This window comes from Prionailurus viverrinus, chromosome E1 (genome assembly GCF_022837055.1).
Source record: "Prionailurus viverrinus isolate Anna chromosome E1, UM_Priviv_1.0, whole genome shotgun sequence".
In the NCBI taxonomy this organism is placed as follows: domain Eukaryota; kingdom Metazoa; phylum Chordata; class Mammalia; order Carnivora; family Felidae; genus Prionailurus; species Prionailurus viverrinus.
In genome coordinates, this window is record NC_062574.1 from 39,791,313 (window position 1) to 39,797,245 (window position 5,933).

At 50.1% G+C, this 5,933-nt stretch overlaps 1 long non-coding RNA gene across 1 annotated transcript; it reads left to right on the plus strand.

Moving 5' to 3' along the window:
• The first annotated feature begins 304 nt into the window (after nt 1–304).
• LOC125151967 (uncharacterized) lies at nt 305–5,177 on the plus strand. Its single transcript, XR_007146994.1, has 2 exons — nt 305–409; nt 4,008–5,177. It is a non-coding gene; the product is annotated as an uncharacterized LOC125151967 (long non-coding RNA).
• The last annotated feature ends 756 nt before the right edge of the window (nt 5,178–5,933 follow it).

The following is a 5,933-nucleotide window of genomic DNA, read 5'->3' on the forward strand; positions in this document are numbered from 1 at the left end:
TTTGTTGTACCTCATGGATGACACCTGCCCCCCCCCTGGGTGGCAGAGACAACACCCCAGAGTGCCATCCAGGAGACCTCGCTTCTGGTTCAGGCCCGTCACACCTGGTGTGGTCTTGCTCAGGTCAATTAACTTCTCAGAGCCTGGACAGGGGTGGGAGGTGGGTTTATGGTCACCGGGGACATTTCCAGTGTTTGTTACGAAGATTCCATTCTTGGACAAGCAAATACACACAGCCACGGGGTTCTGGAGTCCCTTGGCAACGCACCCCAGAACTTTAGGTGCAGCAAGGGCATGGCTTTAAGTAACATCTGATCTCCCAGTAAGAGAGTTCTTCTCCTGTGTCCAGAACTATCAAAAAGCAGCAGTACCTAGCCAAAGGTCAACAACGCGATTTGATGTTCCACGGGTTTGTCTTGATGCTAATTTTCTTTTTCTTTTAGTTTTTTAAGTTTATTCATTTATTTTGAGAGAGAGAGAGAGAGAGAGAGAGGCAGAGAGAGAGAGAGGGAAAAAGAGAATCCCAAGCCGGATCCGAACTGTCAGTGCAGAGCCCAATGTGAAGCTTGAACTCACGAGCTGGTGAGATCACGACCCCAGCCGAGATCAAGAGTCAGGTGCTTAACCAACTGAGCCACCCGGAAGCCCCTTGATAATTTTCTCCTTCTTTGGTGCCTGATATTGGATTTCCACTTACTCTATGAGGTTGGCAGAGACTTGTTTTATTTATTTATTTATTTATTTATTTTTAATTTTTTTTTTCAACGTTTATTTATTTTTGGGACAGAGAGAGACAGAGCATGAACGGGGGAGGGGCAGAGAGAGAGGGAGACACAGAATCGGAAACAGGCTCCAGGCTCCGAGCCATCAGCCCAGAGCCCGACGCGGGGCTCGAACTCCCGGACCTCGAGATCGTGACCTGGCTGAAGTCGGACGCTTAACCGACTGCGCCACCCAGGCGCCCCGAGACTTGTTTTAAATGACATGTATTTAAGTGAACAAGTGATTTGGTTTATAGGAGAAAAATGTTAATAATATTAACGTGACAGGTGGTACCCAGATGTGGCCAAAAAAAAAAAAAAAGGCGGGGGGGCATGTGCACACAAACACAGATACACGTGAGGTTCGGAGATTTTTATTTCCTTATTTAGGGGGTTGTTATTTATTTATTTGTTTACTTATCTAGGGGTTACGAATAGCCACTGCACTGTCTCTGACTTGCAAGGGAGTTTTAAAAGGATTGTGTCTACTGTGCCTGTGAATGTTGAAGTCACTGAGTTTTGGGGATCTGGCTGGCTCAATCCATTCAGTTGCTGGATCTGGCCACTAGATGGGGCTTTCTCCCTCTGGGTCCGGACAACCCATGGTTTCTCACTCTGAGAGGCTACCGTTCTCTGAACTTAATCCAACCCTTTATGATTAATAGATTCCACAACGTTCCTTACCACTCAAGCCTCCAGCCAAATGTCAGCTCCTTAGAGACCTCTCCCTGTTTCCTTCCACCCGAGCCTGTGTTGTCACTGACATTGAGCTTGAACCTAAGTTAGGTATGTGCTGATGTGCATTTGCTCTGTTCTATCCCGAGCCCGGTCCACTGGAAGGTAGACTCCTCGAGGGCTCAGGCCAGCACAGCCTCTGGCATTCGATAGGCGCTCATATATTGGCTCAATGACTGAGTGAGTGACCCTTCCGTGGAACTTGGGTGAAGGTGGCAGGCGACCATGAAGGTGACAGGCGTTAAGAAGGTGATAGGTGAACTTGATTTCAAATATCAGCCTCCTTACGTGCTGGCAGGTGGTTTGGGACAAGTAGTTTGGGTTCTCCAAGACTACACCTTCCCGTGTATGCAGGAGGGAGAACGGGTCACGTTCACCGGCTCATTCTGAAAACTAGGCGGGAGATCATTTACATCAGGTGGCAGATCCAGCACCTGGCACGTTGGTTGGAACCTGAAAATGCTGAGTGGTTTCCCAGCCTCTTCTGGGGAATGATTCAGAGTAAACACAAAAGTCACGCTACCAGAAATACATAATTGATGGTGCCTGGCTGACTCAGTCAGTAGAGCATACGACTATCTCAGGGTCGTGAGTTCAAGCCCACCTTGGGCATGGAGCCTACTTAAAAAAAAAAAGAGAGAGAGAGAATTAATTTAGAATACCTTGTAGAGAAGGACAGACGCAGGCCCTCGTGAACTGGTCTCCGGCTTGGGCAGAAGTGTTGACTTGACTTTCTGTTTTCACGGAAAATAGTTCTGTAAAATGCTCCCTCCGCCTTCCAAAAATACCAAATAATGCGCACAGTCATAATCTGGATCCCCATCCCAACCCTAGCCTCCATCCTTTATGTCTATCCACCTCCTTCTTGCTGTCTTGGGCTTCTCGCCGTTTCCCAAGTCCACTTCTACGGCTTTTTCACATGCGGATGCCCCAGCCCGAAAACATCCACCTGAGACCTTTCCCCGGGGGACTCTCACTCATGCATCAGGGCGGGGTTTAAATGTCACCTCCTCAGGGAAGTCCTCCCTGGCCACACACACACACACACACACCCTCCCTGGGTCAGCCACTGTGCTAAGGCTCTTCTGTTCAAACCCGTATTTCCTTCCTCAGTGTCTCGCTTTCCCATGATTCGTTGACTTGTAACTTGTTAGTGGACAATATCTACAAGTCGCAGTGGCTTGGTTTCCGGCCACAGGCAGAGGATCTGCGGTGACTAGATGCCTGCACCAGAACAGCAGGGTCGACATGCTCTGCCCCAGAATATGCCAGAGCCTGCATCTGTGAGCTGGGCGTTTCCATGCCAACCGGCGGGGCCTCGGTGAGGAGCACCCGCTTTCCTAAATGCCCCCCCAGTTAATTACGGATGTGCCTCTATTAAGGCAAGAAACTTGCTTTAAAGTTACAGTGCGTGGATTCGTAGAGCTGGGTCTCTGCTGCTGAGAAATGCGTTCTCAAAGACAGAAGGACTGTAGGAAGTGGGCAGTGCATTCCCAGATTCAAGGGACACACCTGCTCTGCCTTTAGAACCTTGGCATTTGGAGTGTATATGCCTGTGTGTGTGTGTGTGTGTGTGTTGCAGTTTTTTTTTTGCTACACATTTTCTGTTTGTTCAGATAAATGTGTTTAAGCTCTGGTGGGCTGATGGTGCTTCTTCTTTTAAAAGAAACTAAGCTTATTCATCTGTGGACTGCTTTCCCAAAGGAAATCCCCTCTTCTCGTAAAGAATGGGTGCCAGAGATTGCGAGTGAGAAGTGCTGCGCAAATATCTTCCCTTTCTATCACGGCGCCCTCTCTGTGTTCGGGCACACCAGCCGACTCCCTGGAGCTGGGCTGAGATCAGGCTGGAGGGTGTCTCCTCCTCTCTCCAGGCTCCCCAGTGCTATACCTCCTGAGCCTGAGCCCCAGGCCTCTCTCTGCCCCTTTGAGGTCACCAGGAATCCACGGGAGAAGGTCTTCGGGGCTCGGAGAGAATGGAGACATGTGACTTTGCTAGATGCTGTTCCTTTCTCCTTCCATAACACATCCACCAACCTCTCCGACTCCACCTGTCTGGTGCCCCCTGGTCCACCCACAGCTTCTTCTTAGTCTCTGCCTCTCGGCCCAGCCCCTTGGGTCAAAGCACCTGTTGACCACTCTGCCGGGTTCTGGACACCAACCGCCTTTCTGGAGGCTTCCTCCCCCTTAGCTCCCCATTCAGCAGCCTGAGAGCTCACTTTGCCCCTTCCGATCTCCATCCTGAATTTCTAGAGCCAAGCCCTCACCTACACCAACATCCTATTTGTTCAGAATTTTCTGATTAAGCAAGTTGTTGGTCCCTGGATTGGTCTACGTTGAAAGTGACTCCTGTGTTAGATACAGATCTTTCAAGAAGTGTGATGACAATAACTAACGTTGATTTTGCCCTTACTCTGTGCCAGATCCTGGCTAAGAACCTCATACAGGTGTCTTCATTAATCCCCATGACAACCCATGGAGTGATTCTTAATATCTTTTTGTTCTGCGAGGAAGGGAGAGTGTGGTGGAGCCTGGAAACCGACGCGAGCCATCTGACGTCAGAGCTTCCAGAATTAACTGAGACGTGCCATGCCCTGAGCGCTGACCTCCTCGATGTCCCCTCCATCAGGTTCTCACACTTGCATTTGGATGGGTCTGCTTTGAGATCATTGAGTGAACACGTGGAGAGTGTCTTCCGTTGCGATCGGTTGGATAAAGCAGGGGACTTCATCGTCATAGTCTAGGGTGGGAAGGGGAAGTCAGCGGGACTCAGCTCTTCAGGGAGTCACCCCTCCGTCCCTGCCAGGCCCACCCAGTGGGCTACACCTGGACCAGTGGACAGCCTCCCTCCTTCTCCTCTTCACCCCCTGTGCTGTGGCCTGGGAGACCCTTGTCAAAATCAGTCTGGCTTGGCTTACCCCAGGGCCTCCAAAATGATGTCCGAAGTCTTTAGTCTGGAATTCAGGGTGCTAAGTCTCTGACCCCCACCTATGACTCCGGTCTCAAGCTCTGGGCTCCAGCCTCCACGAACTCACCGTCTGCAAATACACCAAGCTCCCCCACACCTGTGCAGCGACATAGAATGCCCCTCTTCGACCTGGGGGGCTCCCCTTCACCCCTCACCTTTACAAAGAGCCCCATTAGCCCTCCCGGTCAATCCCTCTTTTAGTTCATTGTGGCCTCTTATTCGGACCTCCACGGTCTCACGTGGGTGGTAGTGATGTGTCAGGGGTAGTTCCTAACGGCGAGGATTGCATTGGGTGGTGTGGGGCAATGTCCACCTTTGTAGGAAATACACACGAAGAATTCCACGTGGAAGGGCATCAAGTCAACAACTTACTGGCCTTGGGCTGTGGTCCCCAAACCCTGTGCCAAGGCGTTCCCAGAACACTGTAGTGGACCCTTAGAGGAGCCACAGGACGTCTTACGTTTTTTGAGGGAAACACGGAAACATTAGGAAGCCTCTATTAACACAGCAACTGTTAATCAACCCAAATGTCTATCTGTTGGCGATGGGCACATCCTTGCAGCAGGCCATATGTGGCTCTGTGATGATTGAGGTCACAGGAGCCCCACCTAATAAGGGGAACTACTAGCTATTTCCTTTGCCCTAGGAGCCCCAGAAATCGTGACTGGGACCCCGAGGGTGCCACTTGCCACGGAAGTTTGGGAACCTCCAGTTCAGAAAAAAAAAAATACTTTGTTCTGGCTTTGCAACCTTCTGTAAATTTCACATTGTTTCAAAATACAATAGGAAGCACCGAGGTTGACTCGTGGTCCTTATGGAGGCTTATTTTGCGGACAGAAGTCTCCCCTGCCTCCTAAGGCAGCAACACACTGCCAGGCTTTAACAGAAACTGCATGAAACCAGGACTGTGGAACAGAGGCGGGTGGCAAGCCTCCGAAACTGCAGTCACAAGCCACACTGTGACACGTCCTTCTGCATTTCTGCACGCAGATGTGCATTATTCAGAAGAAAATGCATGTGAGGCCGTGTCAAAACCATGAAGGCACTCAGCTTGTTCCTTTCTGTTCCAAGGACATGTATTAAAGAGGAAAATAATAAATTGGCCAGAAGAGGGCAGAGTTGTTAGCTTTCTTTCTTTTTTTCTTCTAGAGCTGGGGAAGCATTAGAAATTTGAGGGGAAATGGGGCGCCTGGGTGGCGCAGTCGGTTAAGCGTCCGACTTCAGCCAGGTCACGATCTCGCGGTCGGCGAGTTCGAGCCCCGCGTCGGGCTCTGGGCTGATGGCTCGGAGCCCGGAGCCTGTTTCCGATTCTGTGTCTCCCTCTCTCTCTGCCCCTCCCCCGTTCATGCTCTGTCTCTCTCTGTCCCAAAAATAAATAAATGTTAAAAAAAAAAAATTAAAAAAAAAAGAAATTTGAGGGGAAAAAAGTGCTTCTTTGCATGTGCAAATTCTATATTGAATGAACAAGTGCA